Here is a 21,637-nt window from a genome sequence, read left to right as displayed (position 1 = left end):
TTTTGTTGCTCTGTTATTCATTGAGATTGCATTTAGTATCTGATATGGGATCTCATTTATCAGTAATTTCTTTTGTGTTTTCTTGTCTGCTATTTACTAATATTCATAGTACATTTTTACTCTCTGTAATTTTACACTCTATTAAAAGTTAAAGTGTTCAGTATGATATTTATGGTTTAGAATGTATTCCATTATTCAAAATACCATGTTTATGTAGGTAAAACAGTGCTTTGCTCTAAAAATGAATGTTACAATTACCTTCAATATAAGTGTAATAAAATTAACTTAGATTTCCTTTTATCTTCCCCAAATTTTGCTTGTAAACTGGTGTATCTTATACACCTTTATTTTATGTGTTTACAATATGTGAGTTGTTTCCTGCCAATTAACTCAATTACATTTTTCTTGTCTGTCAATGAGATAAATTGAAGTTATTCTTTTGAAAACTAACTTTGTACCATAAATATACCAAAATTAATTTTAACATCAAATAAAATAAAAACAAAATAGAAAATGATTTTGAAATGGTTCATGGCAAACACTTTGTACACTTTGTATTAAAAATGATTTTTTTTTTTTTTTTTTTTTTTTTTTTTTTTTGAGACAGAGTCTCGCTCTGTCCTCCAGGCTGGAGTGCAGTGGCGTGATCCCGGCTCATTGCAAGCTCTGCCTCCCAGGTTCACACCATTCTCTTGCCTCAGCCTCCAGAGTAGCTGGGACTGTAGGCGCCTGCCACCACGCCCGGCTAATTTTTCTATTTTTAATAGAGACGGGGTTTCCCCGTGTTAGCCAGGATGGTCTCCATCTCCTGACCTTGTGATCCGCCTGCCTTAGCCTCCCAAAGTGCTGGGATTACAGGCGTGAGCCACTGTGTCTGGTCAAAAATGCCCATTTTTAAAGAGTGGTTTTTTTTTGCAATTTTTTTTACTAATGTTTTTAAGATTAGGAATGCAGTGAATTTTCAAATAGCAATGTCTACTTTTTTGCTGGTAAATTTCTCATAATAATTATCATCAAAAGTCTTTCCTTTAGGAGTTTGTGAGCTGTACACCAAATCAGAGTCATCAGTCTTATAGTTCTTCTGACAATTTAATGCACAGAATTAAATGGGCTAGAGTGAGTTCTTGAGATATAAAGATAAAGGTTATATAATAATTCCAGAACTAAAGATTTAATTTATTAAAAATACTTAGTCATTACCATTAAGTTTTAATTTTCCATAAGAAAATTTACAAAGGTGTAGGAAGCTGTCTATATTACATGGCGTGATTATATATCTGCATAATAATGTGGGTTTTTTTTTTTTTAATTTTTTCCCCTTCTGCTTAGAGTAGTCACAATAAGAGATAATACTATTTATTCATTGGATCTTTTTTTGAAAAATATAGCATGAAATGCATACATTGCAACCGACCAAGCAATGGGCTCATTGCTTGATGCATATAAGCCAATTTTATCACAGCAGCTTTTGAGAAAGGCTTTACTGTGAATTGACTGGCAAAGAGACAGGAGGCAATGCTCAAATCTATCTCTCCAAATTGGGGACTTGGGTAGGATTTTTCGGGAGATATGTCATGATTGGGTCATGACAAAAAGTGATACCAGGACATGATCTGATTGGAGCACGCCATAAGGTGTTACTAAGGCTTGCTTCTTAATTCAGTCTCTGTTCCTTGTCCCAGCACTTTGGTTCCACCTGTGGTTGACTGTTTAGTTTTGGTTGGTTTTGGAGTCACAAGTTGAGCACATTTATTTCATCCGGGCAGACTCAGGTTACATAACCTGCAATTTGGGGGTTCATGGCAAATGAAAAATAACTCACCATTTAATTACAAAAATTAGCAATTGCAACATTCATTTGATTGGGTTGGTTACATGATTGTGCTGGTTATCTGATTATAATGTTTCTAAATTTAATAATGTAAATAGCCTTGATATTTTAGCATAAAAAATATAAATTCTATGAACCATTGACACCTCTTTTGTTCACTTTTGTATCGTTAGCCAAAGTCTAATACTCAAATTCATATAAATACAATGAATGGTTGTTGAATGCACAAATAAGAAATACTCATAAGCTCTTGGGAAAATGGGAATCAAGAAAGGCTCAAGCCAATACAATTTTATATATGGGTTGTTTGGTTTTATTCACTAAAGCAAATACTTATTAAACACACTCACATATAGGAAAACCCTTGAAATAAGACAATTTATTTGACTGCATCAATTTTTGGAAATACAAATTAAATTTGTAAAATATCTCTTGAGTAAATTTAAATTATTATGTGCACAAAATAAAATAAATGACATTGATTTCACATTTTATGAAAAATTATTTAAAATTTTTACATAAATTTTTAATATTCTGGTGTATTAGCCCATTCTCACATTGCTATAAAGAAATACCTGAAACTGCATAATTTAATAAGAAAAGACACCTACTTGGCTCACAGATCTACAGGCTATACTGGAAGCATTGCTGAGGACACCTCAGGAAACTTATAATCACGGCAGAAGGTGAAGGGAAAGCAAGCACATCTTGCTGTGGTGGAGCAGGAGAAACAGAGAAAGGGAGGGAAGGGGGAAATGCTACACATTTTTTAAATAAGGAGATCACATGAGAACTTACTCACTATCATGAGAACAGCAAGAGGGAGGTCTGCTGCCCCCATGATCCAATTAGCTTTCACCAGGCCACTCCTCCAACATTATGGATTACAATTCCAGAAGAGATTTGGGCAAGGATACAAATCCAAACAATATCACCTTGTGTTCTTTCACAAAATACATTTTTAAACAAATGTCTCTTGTTTATAACCATAAACTGTTCATTTCTAAGTTGTGTGAGAATAGCACTTTTGGTATATATGTATACACATATAAGAGACAGACAGGGAAAGCAGGACGGGGACACTTCTACATTTCCCTTACGTGATATGCTGACTGCAACTACCTCAACCTTGTAGCCTTACAATCACAAATGCTTCCTTTCACAAAAATAGGCCAATCAAACCTGAAACAAATGAGTACTATGGCAACAGTCATCATGGCTATTAAGAATGAAGGCATTCCAGAAGACCCTTCCCAAATACATATGCCCAGTAATGTCCTAACCTGACCTCTTCTTCATTTTAATAGTGAAAATCACACCCATCAGTAGAAATTTAAAATACTAATGAGACATGCATCACCTGAAGAAGCATGATGAGAATAGTGAAAATCACCCACAGGTAGAAATTTAAGAAACTAATCCTGAAGAAGCATGATGCGAATAGTGAAAATCACCCACAGGTAGAAATTTAAGATGCTAATGAGACCCTCATCACCTGAAGAAGCATGACAAGAAACTGCACAGTTGTGACTGACAGACCACTCCAAACATGCAATGGTGTTGCCTGGAGGAAATGCAATGAAAAATCTCTAGACTAACCTGCTTCAAGAGAGTTAGCTGTGGGACCCTTCCTCTTGCTGTCTCCCTTTCTAGGGAGCTGAATGTTCCAATAAACTGTCTTGCTCAAGCCCATCACAGACTCTTGGTCTATTTCTACTCACTGAGGGTCAAGAGCTGATATAGTTTGGATCTGTATGCCTGCCCAAATCTCACGATAAATTTTAATCCCCAACGTTGGAGAGGGAGTCCAGTTGGAGGTGATTGTATCACAGGGGCAGCATCTCATGAATGGTTTATCATTATCACTTTGGTGCTGTTCTTATGATAGTTAGTGAGTTCTCACAAGATTTGGTTGTTTAAAAGTGTGTAGCACCCCCTCAGTATCTCTCTTGCTCCTTCTCTGACCACACAATACATGCCTGCTTCCTGTTTGCCTTCCTCCATAATTGTAAATTACCTGAGGTCTTCCCAGAAGACAAGTAGATGCCACCATGCTTTCTTGTACAGCCTGCAGAACTGTGAGACAATTAAATTTCTTTTCTTTATAAATTACCCAGTCTGAGATATTTCTTTGCAGCAGTGTGAGAATGGACTAATATGGAAAATTGGTACTGAAGAATGGGACACTGCTATGAAGACACCTAAAAATGCGGAAGTACCTTTGGAACTGGGTAGCAGGCAGAGCTTGGAACAGTTTGGAGAACTCAGAAAAAGACAGGAAGATGAGGGAAAGTTTAGAAGTTCCTAGAGACTTGTTCGATGGTTGTGACCAAAATGCTGATTGTCATATGGACAGTGAAGGCCAGGCTGTGGAGGTCTCAGATGGAAATTAGGAACTTACTGGAAACTGTAGTAGAGGTCACCTTTGCTATGATTTAGCAAAGATTCTGGCTGCATTGAGCCCTTGCCCTAGGGATCCATAGAACTTGGAACTTGACAGTGATGATTTAGGGTATGTGGTGGAAACAATTTTTAATCAGCAAAGTGTTCAAGATGTGGCCTGGCTGTTTCTAACAACCAGCACTTATATGAGTAAGTAAAGAAATTACTGGAAACTGAAACTTACATTTAAAAGGGAAGCAGAGTGTAAAAGCTCAAAAAAAAAAAAAAAAAAAAATATGAAGACTTGCCATGTGGTAAAAAAGAAAAACATATTTGAATGGGAGGAATTCAAGCAAGCTGCTGACATTTGCATAAGTAAAAGGAGGCCAGGTGTCAATAGCCAAGACAATGGGAAAAAAGGCCTTGAAAGCATTTCAAAGAACTTCATGGCAGCCCTTCCCATTACAGGCCTAGAAGTGTAGGTGAATCAAATGGATTTCTCAACCAGACTCAGGGCCCTGCTGCCTTGTACAGCACTGGGACAATGCTTCCTGCATCCCAGCCACTCCAGCTCCAGCTGTGGCTAAAAGGAGCCCAGGTAGAGCTTGGGACCCTGCTACAGAGAGTGTAAGCCTTAAGTCTCAGTGACTTCCATGTGGTGTTGAACTTGCATGTGCATACAATGCAAGAGTTGAGGCTTTGGAGTCTCTGCCTAGATTTCAGAGGATAAACGGAAAAGCCTGAAGATTCAGACAAAAGCCTGCTGCAGAGGTGGGCCCTCATAGAGAACCTCCACTAGGGCAGTGCAGAGGGAAATGTTGGGTTGGAACCACCACATAGAGTCCCCACTGGGGCACTGCCTAGTGCCCAGATTCCAGATTGGTAAATCTACTGGCAGCTTGCACCCCTGCCCCTGAAAAAGTGGTGTTCAACACCAGCCCTGTAGATCAACTGTGAGGGCTGGGCCCTGCAAAGTCACAGGGGTAGAGCTGCTCAAGGCCTTAAGAGCCCACCCTGGGTACCAATATGCCTTGAATGTAAGACATGGAGTTAAATGAGATTATTTTGGAGCTTTAAGATTTAATGACTGCCCTGCTGGGTTTTAGACTTGCATGTGGCCTATAGCCCCTTTGTTTCATTTAAAAATTTCTCCCTTTAGAATGAGAATATTTACCCAATGCCTATATCCCTATTTTTGTATCTTGGAAGCAACTAACTCGCTTCTGATTTTACAGGTTTATAGGCAGAAGGGAGTAGCCTTGTCTTAGATGAGACTCTGGACTGTGAACTTTTGAGTTAATGTTGAAATGAGTTAAGACTTTGGGGGACTGTTGGGAAGGCATAATTTTATTTTGAAATGCCAGAATAACATGAGATTTGAGAGGGCCAGGGGTGGAATGATATGGTTTGGATCTGTGTCCCCACCCAAATTTCAGGTGAAATTGTAATCCCCAGTGTTGGAGAAGGGCCCTGGCGGGAGCTGATTGAATCATGATAGCAGGCTTCTCATGAATGGTTTAGCATCATTCCTTTAGTGCTGTTCTCATGATTGTGAGTGAGTTCTTGCAAGATCTGGTTGTTTAAAGGTGTGTAACACCTCTGTAACCTCGTTTCCTCCTGCTCCGGCCATGTGAAGTGCTGCCTCCATGTTTGCCTTTTACCATGATTTTAAATTTCTTGTGGCCACCTCAGAAGCCAAGCAGATGTCAGCATCATGGTTCCTGTACAACTTGTGGAACCACAACCCAATTCAACCTCTCTTCTTCATAAATTACCTTGTCTTAGGTATTTCTTTATAGCAGTGCAAGAATTTACTAATATAAGAGCCTGCCAGCTGGTAGTATATACACATTACATTTTTGGCCTTTACCCTTAAAATCCCCGTCAAAGCACTGTTTTTATAAAGTTTCTTTGATCAGCTTCTTTCCTTCCCTCTCCATCCCTCCTGCTTGCTACTTCATTCAGTGAGGTTGTTTTTCATACATTTGAAACATAGTTACATTTATCTGGCACAGTCTATATTTCATCCAGGGATCCCCAGACATTCATGCTGATTTTTTTTAACTTGCATAAAATAAGGTTTATTCTTTTTGATATTCCGTTCTATGAGCTATGATAAAGACATAGAGCTATGTATCCACCATTCCAGTACTGTATAGAACAGTTACTTCATGCTAAAGTTTCCCCCACATTCCCCATTGTAGTCAATCACTATCCCCTCCCCCAACTCCTGACAACAACTGATCTATTTTCCAACTCAATAGTTGTATTTTTTCCAAATTTCATATAAATTTGGTCCTACTGACGGCAATGATGGCCATCCTTGAGATGCCTTTTTGAGGATGCTGGCTGCAGCAGTGAAGGCACAGCTGGGGCTGAGTGCTCCACAGAGCTAGTGGGAGCCAAATCCAGGTAAGAGACCCACCCCTTACTGAGTTGGCAGAGCAGGAGTCTGCACTCCCAGATGTAGCCCCAGCCACACAGCCACAGCTCCAGACACCAGCATCCCTGTGCTTTTGGGGGACCCAGGAAGAACCCTGACCCCACAGGCTTGAAAATGTCTGCTCCTGCTTCTTGACCTCTCCCTGCTCCTAGTGAGAGGAGGTAATGTGCTAGCAGCCCTCACTCTCAGTGCCTCCTCCGCCTCAGTGTCCACTCTGGGCACTTGAGGAGCCCTTCAGCCCACCACCGCACAGTGGGATCCCCTCTCTGGGTTGGCTGAGGCCGGAGCCTCCTCCCTCTGCTTGCAGGGAGGTATGGAGGGAGAGGCACTGGCGGGAACCGGGACTGCACTGGCAGGGCCAGTGTGAGTTGGGGGGTGGCGCCGGCGTGGGCTCGGGGGTCCAGCACACAGAGTGGCCAGCCGGCGCTCCCGGCCCAGGGCAGTGAGGGGCTTGGCATCCCAGCCAGCAGCTGCGGAGGTTGCGCTGGGTCCCCCACCAGTGCCGGCCCGCCAGCGCTGCACTCTCGCTGGGTTTAGCTGCCTCCCCCTGGGGCAGGGCTCGGGACTTGCAGCCCACCATGTCTGAGCTCGCCCCCTGTGGTGGGCTCTGGCAGGGCCCAAGCCTCCGCGACAGGCGCCACCCCCTGCTTCCAGGCCCTGGTCCCATTGACAGCCCAAGGGCTGAGGAATGCAGGCCTGGCTGGGGAGTGGTGGCAGCTCCACCTGCAGCCCCTGTGCAGGATCCACTGGGTGAAGCCGGTTGGGCTCCTGAACCTGATGGGGACTTGGAGAACTTTTATATCTAGCTGGAGGATTGTATGTGCACCAATCAGCACTCTGTGTCTAGCTCAGGGTTTGTAAATACACCAATCAGTACTCTGTGTCTATCAAGATTTGTAAACACACAACTGATACTCTGTATCTAGCTAACTAGCACTCCGTGACTCTGTGTCTAGCTCAAGGATTGTAAAGGCACCAATCAGCACTCTGTCAAAATGGACCAATCAGCTCTCTGTAAAGTGGACCAATCAGCTCTCTGTAAAATGGACCAATCAGCAGGACGTGCCTGGGGCCAGATAAGTGAATAAAAGCAGGCTGCGGAGCCAGCCAGTGGCAACCCGCTCTGGTTCCCTTCCACACTGTGGAAGCTTTGTTCTTTGGATCTTTGCAACAAAAATTGTTGCTGCTCACTGTTTGGGTCCATGCTGTCTTTATGAACTGTAACACTCACTGCGAAGATCTGCAGCTTCACTCCTGAAGCCAACAAGATCACGAACCCACCGGGAAGAACAAACAACTCCAGATGCACTGACTTTAAGAGGTGTAACACTCACCATGAAGGTCTGAAGTTTCACTCCTGACAGCGAGACCACGAACCCACCAGAAGGAAGAAGCTTCAGACACATCAGAACGTCTGAAGGAACAAACACCATCTTTAAGAACTGTAACACTCACTGCAAGGGTCCGCGGCTTCATTCTTGAAGTCAGTGAGACCAAGAACCCACCAATTCCGGATACACTAGTCCCCCCTCTGAGGTGGAGCAAAGTTGTGGTGAAGCCTAGGTGCTGCCACAACTCCGTCAAGTGTGCATGTGCTCAAGGCAGCATTGACATACCAGTCCCCTGCAGTCTCAGCCCTCTTTAGACTTTGGGTGCCAATGAGCATAGGAGGCGGCCCTGGGGCATTGAGGTGACCTGGCTTAGGGCTGCAGATGTCTCTCAGTGCAGACAGCCTGGGCACCATGGACAGCATGTCAAAGGCTGGCAGGTTCTTAGGTGGAAAGGAGCAGGTCTCTGGTAAAACCTCATCTTCAATGCAGATACAGCCTGAAGGCTAGGGGACTGGGCTTCCAGTTCCAGAGGAAGTCTGCAGCCCCTACTGAGAACTTCATTAATAATCATTTGGCCAATTGGATGGTGCTCTTTCCAGGCCTGTCTGTGGTCACCCATGAACCAATCATCAAGCACTTTCTCCATTCTAAGCACATAAAAAACACATACTCAACCAGACTCACATACTTGTTGAGATGACTTGGCTGCAGAAAGGAGCTACATGCTTCGGGTTTTCCCTCCACTGAGAGAGCTGGATCCTTGTTGGGATGACCTGCCTGCAAAAAACAAGAGCTACCCACTATGGGTCTCCTCTTTGCTGAGAGCTGGAAACTCATCAGGACAACCTGTCTACAGATAGCAGTTACACACTCTGTGTCTCCTCTCTGCCTACAGTTACACTTAGCAGTTACACACTCTGTGTCTCCTCTCTGCCTACAGTTACACTTGTCAGAACAACCCCCCTATAATAGGAGCTACCCATTTTGGGTCTCCTGAGAGCTGTTCTGTCGCTCAATATAGCTCCTCTCTACCTTGCTCCCTCTCCAGTTGTCCACGTACCTCATTCTTCCTGAACACAAGATGAAAACTGAATGGTGGGACTGAAAGGAATTAACACAAACAGGACTGAAACATGCCCCCCCACACACACACACCCACTCACCACATGGCAGATGATGAGGAGAGAAGATCTGTGACCCTTCAGGGAGCCCAGACATAGGGGCTCCCAGAGCCAGGGCTGTGATTTCCTCTTTAGGGCTCTTTGGTTCCTGGAATCTTCAAGCTTTCAGCATGTTAAAGGCAGACAACTTTAATTTTTGCACCACATTCCCCAGTGCCCACAGCAGAAGCTGCTTGTGGTACGCCTGGTCCAGCCATAGCTTCGCATGGAGCTGGCACCAGTGCTGGTGCCTGGAGCTGCCTGCCCCACTGTAGCTAGCATGCCTGGCTGTGTGCATTGTCCAGACTCCGTGTTTGCTTGTTCACATACCCCTTGCCACTCTGCACCTGGCTTGTCCTTGGTAGGCGTGGGATCCAGGCTGGTAGTACAAGCCAAGCACAGCATGCCTGGCCCAGTGGGCAGAATGAGCCCAATAGGTGCAGGTGCCCAGCTAATTTTTTGTATTTTTAGCAGAGATGGTGTTTCACCATGTTGGTCAGGCTGGTCTCAAACTCCTGACCTAGAGTGATCTGTCCGCCTTTGCCTCCCTAAGTGCTGGGATTACAGGCATGGACCTCTCTGCCCAACCAGCAGTGTTATGTTATATGGATGTACTACAGTTGTGTTGTTGTTGTTATTGTTGCTTGATGTTCTGTTGTTGAAGTCTATCATGATTCTTTCAAGCTTTTGGCAATCATCAATAAGTTACTCTAAAAATTCACATACGGGGTTTGTGTGACCTTTTAAAATGTAATTAGGGTAATTATTTAGGAGCCAGATTGCTGAGTTGTGTGCTAACTCTACTTTTAACTTTATTACAGAACTCTCAAGCTATCTTTCAAAGTAGCTGCAACAGTTTTCCTTTCCACTGGTATTGAATGAACATGTCCATTGCTCCACGTCTGTTCCAGCATTTAGTATTGTCAGAAAATTTTAGAAAAGTTGGAAACCCACGGACTTCGGGAGTTAACAAAACTTAGAAATATTTTTAAGATTCTTTAGTGACATACATGTGGCAGCTTTAATTGGTTCATAGCTTTTCAAAGGTTAGAGATTTGCTTTCTGGATATAAATCTTATCTTAGGTAGTGAACTTAATTTTTACAAAATAGTAACTTCTTCTTGACAACTTCATGTATTTTCTGATCTAAAACATTCATTGAAAAAATAGATAAAATCTATCTTATATTATAATTCTTTTTTTTTAGAAAATAGCAAAAGTGTATTATCATATTATATAACAGAATTGCAGACAAATTTAAATTTCTGTATACCAAAGATAAATGTTTTTTAAAGTTACATGTCTCACATAACAATTATGAAAAGTAAGCCAGTTCCTCAATAAACTCCTCTGAAATACCTGCCCAAGAATATTGTTGATATTCCAGAGAAAAAAGCAAAACAAAACAAAACTATTGCATACTAAAAGAAAGTATATAAATCAGAACATAGAACTATACCTGTGGCACCAAAAGTTATAACTGGAAATTTTTTTTTTGGTATCACAGGAAAGTAAGAAAGTACAATTTTATTTAAGAGACAGCTGAACTGTGGGGGATTTCTATCAACTAGAAAAGACTAAATGAGTGTTAAAGAAGGGAAAGAGCAGCATGGGGGATCGTAGAATGAGGGGAATAAAAGTAGTTAGGTTGAAATTGAAAGGCACCTAGAAATATATATTTAAAATTTTTCATAATAGTCATTTATCATAGACAAAAAATATTTAGAATTCCATTTTGGAATCTGAATTTCTTTTGGAAACTTTCCCATACCAATTAAACAATGCAGACCATTGCAGGTTTGCAATGTTGTTCTCCTTTTGTACTCAAACATTTCTTTAATAAACTATTTTGTTTATATACAAATGTCCCCAAAGTGACCCTTGCAATTAAAAATTATCTTTGGTTGAAATATGCCATTTTGGAATAAACGTATACATACAATAGTAGGAAAAAAGTACATATAAGAAGAACTCTGGTTAGGAGGAAGCACGAGGTTAAATAAGATAAATTTGTAAGAGTTTGACAGGCATTATTTAAATATATTGCTTTGTGTATCCATGCCTCTAATCCACCTTCTAAACTTTTTCTTTTTCTTTTTCTTTTTTTTTTTTTTTTTGAGACGGAGTCTCGCTCTGTCGCCCAGGCTGGAATGCAGTGGCCGGATCTCAGCTCACTGCAAGCTCCGCCTCCCGGGTTTACGCCATTCTCCTGCCTCAGCCTCCAGGTAGCTGGGACTACAGGCGCCCGCCACCTCGCCCGGCTAGTTTTTTGTATTTTTTTAGTAGAGACGGGGTTTCACCAGTGTTAGCCAGGATGGTCTCGATCTCCTGACCTCGTGATCCACCCGTCTCGGCCTCCCAAAGTGCTGGGATTACAGGCTTGAACCACCGCGCCCAGCAACTTTTTCTTATCAGTAGATGGAAAGTGCAAATAAGAGATTTTTTAAACAAATTTATTCTCATGAGTAAAACAAAACAAGATTGAGGAATGTTCTCATAATAGTTTGATAAGTGAACCAAGGAAAAATTTCTTCTATTAAGATACTACTCATTAGCCTTTCTGATGGCCAGAGAAGGCAGAGAAATTCTAGTCAGAGGTGGGTCCCCAGCAAAACCCTACCTTTGAGCCAAGAAGCCCAAAACCCATGGCTCTAAGTGAGAACTTCCATCCCCATGTGCCCACTCTCTCCTGATTGGTTCTTTCTGAATAATGCCTTTTTACCAATCAAATGTTGCCTTTTCCAAAACTACTTATGGCCCACCCTGCCCCGCCACCCTGTGCCTATAAAGTCTCCAGACTCAACCAGCAGATGGGAGAAGTGCCTGGACATCGGGGAGAAGCAGCTGGACATCAGGGAGAGGTGACTTGACATCAGAGACAGTGACTAGGCTTTGGAAAGAAGCAACTTGACTTTGCAAGAAAGAGGCGACGACTTCAGGGGAGAGTGACCCGCCCTTCCCATCCCCTTTCCAGCTCCTTGCTGCACTGAGAGCCACTTTCATCACTCAATAAAATTCTTCACATTCACCATGCTTCAGTTCTTCTTTATGACCTCATTCCTCTTGGGCACTGAACAAGAATTCAGGATGCACCAGGTGTGGGTCCTGAAAAAAGGCTATCACACTGGCCCTGTGCCCTTGCTGAAGGAAGGCAGCCAACCAGCGAGATGAGGCAAAGGGCTCACTGCACTGATAACACACTGCTGTGTGTGGATGGTAGAGCCAAGAGAGCATTGTAACATGCCCTTGGGGGCCTTGGTATTGAAGGCATCCACTCTTGAACCCTGCCACAGCACCTGCATAGAGTTTGCTCTTACCAACACCGAAGAAGTTGACTGGTTCCTGCACTTGCCCTTCTAAATGCTCAAGGGGCGGAGCATGGTGAACGAGAGTGAATGGAGTTTGCTCCTGCTGGCGGGTTCCTGCAATGGCTCTCTCCAGTTGCCATACTCATTCACTCATGCATTCCCTCCTACCAGGGGTTGAGTGGGGCAGGCTGAGTCATGACCCCTGTCATGACTCCCTCAAAGGAGTCAAGAAAATACCCTGTATCACTTGCATCTGCATAAAGACATGAACATATTGAAACTGGGTTTGTCTTTTTTCCCAAGGACTTCTTTTTATACATTCCCAACGGAGTGGGAGAGGAGAAACAGATTGTCATTAAAAACAAGGCAGTTTTTCGTCAAGGATAAGCTATTTCACATTTGCTCATAATAAAAACATTCCTAAAAGAAAGATCTTCAGTTTTTGACAACAAAACAGAGTCTGAGAAAATAAATTGGAGCTCAGACTTAGTCCTGGACTTTCCTCATTACCACAAATGGTCAAAGACATGTGCGGGAGGCTCAAGGAAGTCACATTGGACTTTTGATGTCTCCATAAATAACAACACAAAATTTAGTTAGCCAAGCAAAATTAAATATTTTAATATTATTAATTTATTCATTTTAATGATGTTTTTAACCTGGCAAGTCAGGGAACGATATTTATTGGTTTGGGGATCTGGGATAATGTGGATTAAGACATGCCATTCAAGTCAGGAGAGTATCAGAACTATTCATGAAATAGTAGTTAAAGATTATTGAGACCATCTTAACTAACACAGTGAAATCCCATCTCTACTAAAAATACAAAAAAATTAGCCAGGCGTGGTGGCAGATGCCTGTAGTTCCAACTACTCGGGAGGCTGAGGCAGGAGAATGGCGTGAACCCTGGAGGCAGCAGAGCTGGCAGTTAGCCGAGATCACACCACTGCACTCCAGCCTGGGTGACCGAGCAAGACTTGGTCTAAAAAATAGAAAAAAAAAAAAAAAAAAAAAAAAAAGGAGCTTATTGAACATTGTTAAGCAAAGGTCTTAGAGTGATGCTTCACAAGCATACTATTTATTCTGGTCATCAAACCATTTATTGGGATAAGTTGATTTATAGGAATTGACTGGTGCAAATTGTTGGTAACATTCTACTGACACAGAAAGCAGGAGATTGTTTTATGGTAGTTTTTATAAATGTGGCTAGAAACAATCAAACTCTGGGTTGAGTTGTAAAAATAAAGGGGAGAGGTCAGAATGTTAAAAAGGATACAAATCATAAAGAGTCTTACAAAATGTAATGAAGGTTTTGGATTTTAACTGCAATAGGAAGTTGTTGGGGAGGTTTAAATATGATCAGTTTTTTGCAATAAATAATACTTTTAAGAAGCTTTCAAGTAAAATCTGAATACTACTCTTGTAAAAAGACATAGAGATAAATAAATAGATATTGGTTTGCTGAGTTTTGAGGCTCTTTGGTTACCTGCTTTCACATTTCTGACTGCCTCAGGCTCCTATTAAGCAAAGTATTCTATAACTTATCAAAGATTTCAATGTTGAACTTAGGATGGTTCTTTCTCCTAAACTGACTGACTCTAAGATTTTGTGAAATTTAATTCTTGCTGCTTATGAAGATTTTAAAATATAAAATTAATAATTCATACTTTTTTAAAGAGATGGGGTCTCTTTATGTTGTCCAGGTTGAACTTGAGCTCCTGGGCTCAAGTGATCTACCAGCTTCAGCCTCCAGCATGTCTGGGAATATAGGTACACACCACTGTGCCTAGCATCCAAACTTATTTTAATCAGAAAACAAACCTTAATATCTATAAATTTTCATTTTTTTCATATATAACCTATTAACATTAAGGAAAATTAAGTAGAATTGAATAACATCTCAATTTATTTTCAGCAAAATAATATAGATTACAAGGAGATAATGCAGCAATGTGCTATTCTAATCCATTTACACCTACCAATTGCAATGGACTGTCAAAGGAGAAGTTGTCAAATAATCTTTTTAAATATAGATATGCATGAATGTCTCCTAAATTTTCCTTTATTTAGCTGAATTCATTTGCTAGCTTAATAAATTCTCACCATAGCGAAATTGATGTCATAACTATTTGATAAATTGGAGTTTCCACCTCTTCAACTTTTATTGAGTGGTCAATAATAAATGTCCATATCAATACTAAAATTATAGAATTTGTACATTTAATTAAAATAGTTAAAACCCACTAAATCTCTGTTTACCTGCAAACATTTGATAGTTTGTTGATAGTAGTTCAAATTTAGAGATAGAATGTTGTAAGTGCTGGTAAAGTTTCCAGTAGATAGCGTTTTTTTTTGTTTTTTTTTGTTTTTTTTTTTTTTTCAAGACGATCTCATTCTGTCACCCAGGCTGGAGTGCAGTAGTGTGATCTTGGATGCCTGCAACCTCTGCTTCCTGGGCTCAAACGATCCTCCCATCTCAGTCTCCCAAATACCTGGGACTACAGGCCCATGGCACCATGCTCGGCTACTTTTGGTAGTGTTGTAGAGATGGGGTTTCACTATGTAGCTGAGGCTGGTCTTGAATTCCTAGGCTCAAGTGATCTTCTCTCCTAGGCCTCCCAAAGTGCTGAAATTATAGCCATGAGTCACCATGACCAATGCTCGAGTAGATAATTTTTAAGACAGGAATAAAGCGTAAACAAATTCAATTTTTTTGAAAAATATTTAATCATAGCAACAATATATATTAAATTCTAACACTATCCTCCTTTCTTACTTTAAAAACTGTTAGAGTATCCTCAGACTGCATTTGCAAGAGTACTTACATTGCATAACAAAAGTAACAAACACAGATTGTTTAATGTTTCTAGATAATTCTCTTGCTCCTTTTGCTTCAATTTCTCACTCTTTCAAAAATTATTATTTTTAACACTCACTACAAATCTGGACTGAAAACTTTAGTGAAAACAAGAAGCTAAAATGGATAGCACTGAATGTAGTTTAAATTCTGTGGTTAATGAAACAAGAATTATGTTTCTCAAGAAATAAATATAAATGCAATAATGACATTTGCAAAAGCATAATAAATAGATCGAATCATTCAGTAAATATTAATTTGGGTTCACTGTGTGAGGTACTATATTTATATATGAGATTTATAAAGTTAAATATAGAAGTGTGTTTGAATAAAATATACTTATCTATCTTGCTTTATTTCAGAATTTTTTTAAATTAAAATTACATTTATCAATTACAATTCTTCACAAAGTTATATTTTCAAATAATTTTCATAGGGAAATGCACATTAACCTCAAATTATCCTTACACCACACACGGTTAATAAAATGGTTAAACCATAGCCCCAAATCTTTATAGTACATTTTGTAATGAGAAACTCAGACATTTCATAAGTTTTATAATCTTTTTATGTTTTGCAGGAAAAAAAACTTTTTATTTGTTTTGTTTAGAACGTCGTGATAGTGGTTATGGGCAAACATTTGAATAAAAGAAATCAATAGAATCCATTAATTTTTCTACATCTTTCCAATTTTGTGTATCTAAGCCTGCTTTTATAGAATATCTTTTTTCATACAGTAAGTTTGTAGGCTTTTTCACTAGAGTTAGAAAATATTTTCATTTTCAGTTGTATTCATAGTTTTTAAATGCACAGCTCCCCAATTTGTATTATTCTCTAACATTCACTATTGATAAGCCAAGATCTTATAGTTTTAAACCATCACTTCTTAGACACTTGAACTAAAATCCTTCAAGTTATTCTGTATAAGCTTACATGGCACATGCACATATGGTCAAAATATACATGGATAAGTAAATAAAAACATCTATTGACTGTATTCACAAGTTATTAATCATATAATTGAACTAAAACATAAAATTCTTAAGAAATTTTCCAACTAACTGAACAAAAATTTGTGTTTTTATGCCCATATTTTTTCTATTTTATATTTTTCTCAAATACTTTTTATCGTACAGATAAAAGTTTTCTTTTTAACTTATGGACTTTATTAACTTCTATAAAAAAGTGATAATCTATCAGGACCTCAGGAGACATAAACAGGTAGAATATTTTATTACAAAATGTTAACTATTTGCAAAGCAAAAAGGCCAAATATGAATGTGGAGGGATCCTGGAGTTAGGAATTGTAGAAAACAGCTGCCAATCCTAGCACAGAAAAATAAAGAGAATAAATTATTAAAATCATGCAATGTAAAAGAAGTTTCCTTCTGGAGATGGAATCCATACTGCTGAGAAGTTGTGGCTGGCACAGGTATCTCTGAAGAGCATGATGGGGCTGGTTCTGGAATGATAGACAAACTGCAAACTGGAACCAATTGTTGCTACTGTAATCAAGTGTTTCTGGCAGAATGAACAGCCACTGCTATGTTAGGTTGACATTGACAGGAACTGGAAGCAAATGGAAAAGAGTGTGTTTATTGCTTTCTTTCTGGTATTCCATTGTCCCTTTAGAGCCCTCAACTGGTATCTCCTAACACTAAGCCAGTATTACAAAAATAATATAAGAGGGTAAGTCTGGAATAGAGAGGCAGCAGTTGAATAAGCAGCAGAAATGAAAAACAACTGCTAATTTATAATATATATATGGGATACTAGGAGTTCATAATAGAATAGGAGGTAAAATGAACAATGAAAAGTCAGTTGTATCGGGGTTAGAGTTTGAGTTCCCTGGAAAATTGAGATGGAGATGGACTCTAGTGTACAGACTATTAAGGGGTATCCTTGAGATAAAAACTTGTGCAAGATTGTAGGAGGAAGTAAGAGAGGCAGAGAGAAATCAGTTTGTGATATACACTCTTAGGAACTCCATAGGAAGCTTTGGAACTAAAGTGGTCATTCAGTGTTACTCCAAGTAGGGCCATGGCAGCAAGATCTTTAAACTCCCTTATCAGTCAGTAATGATGTGGTTTACTCTGGGAAAAGATGTGACTTTGAGCAATCTCTTCAACTCAGGCAATCTCTAAGGGGGCATATGATTTCTCTCTGTTGGCTGGCTTCCTATAACAATCCCAATCGTTGGGGTAACAGTTCTTAACTGACAAATCCAGGTGGCAAGTTACAGTGTGCACCAAAGTCAGAATAGCTATTGAAGTCATTTGTAGTAACTCCAGCTATCCAAAAATTATGGCACAAAGATAGGAATGCGGTTAAAGTAATGGCTAAAATTAAAAATAGTGACAACACCATATTTTGGAAAGGATGCAGAGAAATTGAATCACTCACGCATTACTTGTGGCAATGTAAAATAGTATAGCCACACTAAAAAATGGTTTGGCAGGTTTAAAAATAAAACCAAACATACGATTTTCATAGTATCCAGAAAATTAAGTTTTAAACATTTATTCCAGACAAATGAAAACTTATGTTGAAATAAAATCTGTATATATTTCATCCTTTTCAGTACATCATGCAACAAACTTGCACACTACCTTGTATTGGTGAATCCCACTGATTAAATTACATATTCAGTCAACAAGCACTTCCTGATCAGGGACTGCATGCAAGATATGGTGAATGTTGTGGAGAGGGCTGTAAAAAGATGAATAGGGCAAAGAAGAATCAGATTTCCAAGAGAAGTTCCTGGCCTCTAACAAGAACTAGGTGAATAAGCCTATCTTCGTAATGGGGTATACCAGGTATAGTGATCAAGTATATGTATATGTTCTGCATTGTTGCTTCATGTCTACCTGTCAAGCTAACGGCCTAATATCTAAGAACTAATATTTCTTTTATTCCTTTTCTGATTCTTCCATCTTGCACTGATATCTCTCAGGTCCAGACATAAGCATTTTAATCTACATCATTTGGGACTATTCCAGTTTTTGGCTATTATGCACAAATTAAACTGCTATAAGTTCTCATACAGATGAAATACTTTGTATGTTTAGTAAAGTAATAGAACTGAAATGAAGAGCAACAGTAACAAAAGTTTGATTGGAAATCATTGTGAGACTGAAAATCAATTCAAATGAATTCCAGTTCTCACTATCTTCAGCTAAACTATAGCAATGATCTCTAGACTGGTATTCCAGTTGATCACCTCCTCAGCTTCAAATCTATCTATTTTACCACCCACAGATTTAGTTTTCCAAAACACAGATTGGATAAAGTTATATTAGTGTTCAAAGAGTTTCAACAGCATAAAAAAATAAATAAAAAGAAAAGAAACAAAAACGAAAATAAACTCCAAACTTTTCATTAAAGTATTCAATACTTCGGCTAGTTTGGTATCAATTTGTTTTTCTAGCATGAATGCTTGTCAATATCTTTATGCTATAACACTCCCAATAGGTCAGAGTGCCAAGCTGTCTTCCAAAAAAATCCATGATTTTATTTTACCATTATGTCAGTTGAAATGCTCTTCCACATATGTGGTAATTGCATTCTTTAAAGTTGATCTCAAAAATAAACTTTCATTATCTTCCTTTCAAAATTTATTGGTTCTTTCCAAAGTTATTTCATTTATACATTTCTCTTAAATAGCAAGAAATATGGCTTTAAATGTTTCTACCTCCTACATTTGATTTTTCTTAATTCCTTGAGAGAGGAGATCAGGTCTCATTCATCCAGTGTCTGAAAGGTTTACTTTTCAATGAATGGACCTGAATTCATTCATGCTTTCAGTTATTAGTATTGGGGAACTACCAATTGCTAGTCCTATGTCCACCTACTAGAGAGCCAATAATGAATAAGGGATACATCCCTGCTTTCATGCAACATTCATTCCAGTGGCAGAGACAAGTGGTAATAAATAAACATGCAGTCACCTGTCCAATACTGAAAGTGCTATGAAGAAATAGATAATACTGAATTGAATTTATGGATATCAGCAGTTAAAACATATTTTATGGAAGTCAAATTGATATGTGAATGTATCTGGGATTGTGTTTTAAATGTGCTTTTAGTATCTAGTAACAGTATAACTATCGCAAATTTTGTGACTGCTGACTGCGGATTTTGAAAGGGATATTTCAAATGGGTGAAAAACTGTCAGCAATCGTACTGGTAAAACAACATAAGGAAGCAGACATAAACCATCAGATTCTAATGCTCCTTTTCCCGTTATTAGAATGCCTTTTTAATTTAGAATATAATATGGAAATACTGATCAAGTTACCTTTAGAATTTTTGTCTCATATTGCTGTAATTACACTATGTTAAACTAAAAACATTTTGAAAAAATAGTGTAAAGTGGCCTGACAAGTTAAGGACTATGAAAAAAAAAATCTTTTCAGGGTATCAAAAAATTTAAGAAAGAGGTTTCAGAGGCAGAGAAAGATGGTGGAACAGAAAGTTTCACTGATTGTAGCCCCTATAAGGACACCATATTAACAACTATCTACACAGAAAAAAACATCTTTTATAAGACCCAAAAATAAGGTGAGCACTCATAGTACTGGGTTTAACTTCATATCACTGAAAGAGGCACCGGGGAGATAAGAAAATACAGTCTTTAATCACTGACGCCATCCCTCCACTACCCCTGACAGCAGAGGCATGGTGCGGAGAGCATCTCTGGGTGTTGGGGGAGAGAGAACACAGAAATTGTGAGGCATTGAAGTCAGTGCTATGCTGTTAGATTAGAAAGGAAAACCAGACCAAACTTAGCTAATGACTCCCCAGAGAGGGAGCATTTAAACTAGCCCTAGCCAATCCCTGTGGACTGAACTTGAGTGCCCACAAACCTTGCCACCAAGAGCCAAACTGCTCTTGGTCTCTAGTAAATTTGAAAGGCAGCCTAGGTCATAAGGACTGAAACTTTTAGGTGAGTCCTAGGGCTGAACTGGGTCCAGAGACAGTGGCCTGGGGGTTGGGGGAAGTGCCATACTGAGACGCTAGCTGGGGAAGCCAAGGGAGTGCTGGCATCACCCTTCACCTAATCTCAGGCTGCATAGCTCACGGCTACAAAAGAGATTCCTTCCTTCTACTTGAGGATAGGAGAGAGAAGAGTGGGGGGACTTTGTCTTGAAACTTGGATACAAGCTCAGCAATAACAGGACAGGGCATTGGTCATACTCATGAGGCTCCCGTTTCAGACCCTAGCTCCCAGATGACATTTCTAGACACATCCTGGGCCAAAAGGGAACCTGCTGCTTTGAAAAAAAGAATCCAGTCCTCTCAGCATTCATCACCTTCTAACTGAAGAGCTCTTGGGCCCTGGAGAGCCATCAGAGATAACCAGGTACTACATTGAGGACCTTGGCGAGTCTTTGAGACCTGCTGGCTTCAGATGAGACTCTGCACATTACCAGCTGTGGTGGCTATGGGATAAAACTCCTTTTGTTTGAGAAAAGCAGAGGGAGAAGTAAAGGGGACTTTGTCTTGCACCTTAGCTACCAACACCACCACAGTGGGGTAGAGCACCAAGTAGGCTTTTGGGGTGACATTTCTATACCTGCTTTGGACATGAAGGGTGAGTCCCAAGCCAGGCAGCATTCACTACAAGCTGGCTTAACAGATTTTGGGCATTAAAAGAACGTCACTAGTAGTCTGGCAGTACTCCTTGTGGTCAGTGGTGGTGGTGGCTATGTGGTGAGGCTCCTCTGCCTTGGAGAGGAAACAGAAGAGAGGGAAGGTGCATTAGTCAGGGCTCTCTTAGAGGGACAGAATTAATAAGATATATATATATATATATATATATATATATAGAGAGAGAGAGAGAGAGAGAGAGAGAGAGAGAGAGAGAGAGAGAGAAAGTTAATTATATACACACACACACATATATATATATATGTGGGAAAAATAAGTAAGTACCACTTAAGGACAGACTAATATAATATATATATTATAGCTATATATTATATATATGTGATTAGACTATAACTATATACACACACACACACATATAGTGTGTAAGTTCATACATAAGATATATGTGAGTTAACAGACCTTGTTAACACAGGGTCCCACAATAGGGTAACTGCACACTGAGGATAAAGGAGACCCAGTCCGAGTCTAAACACTGAAGACCTTGGAGTCCAATGTTCGAGGGCAGGAAGCATCCAGCATAGCAGAAACGTAGTAGGCTGAGAGGCTAGGCCTGTTTTTCCTTTTCATGTATTTCTGCCTGCTTCATATTCACTGGCAGCTGATTAGATGGTGCCCACCCATATTAAGGGTGGGTCTGTCTTTCCCAGCCCACTGA

This window comes from Rhinopithecus roxellana, chromosome 8 (assembly GCF_007565055.1).
Source record: "Rhinopithecus roxellana isolate Shanxi Qingling chromosome 8, ASM756505v1, whole genome shotgun sequence".
NCBI lineage: Eukaryota > Metazoa > Chordata > Mammalia > Primates > Cercopithecidae > Rhinopithecus > Rhinopithecus roxellana.
The sequence above is the reverse complement of the archived record's forward strand: the minus strand, read 5'-3'. Positions refer to the sequence as shown.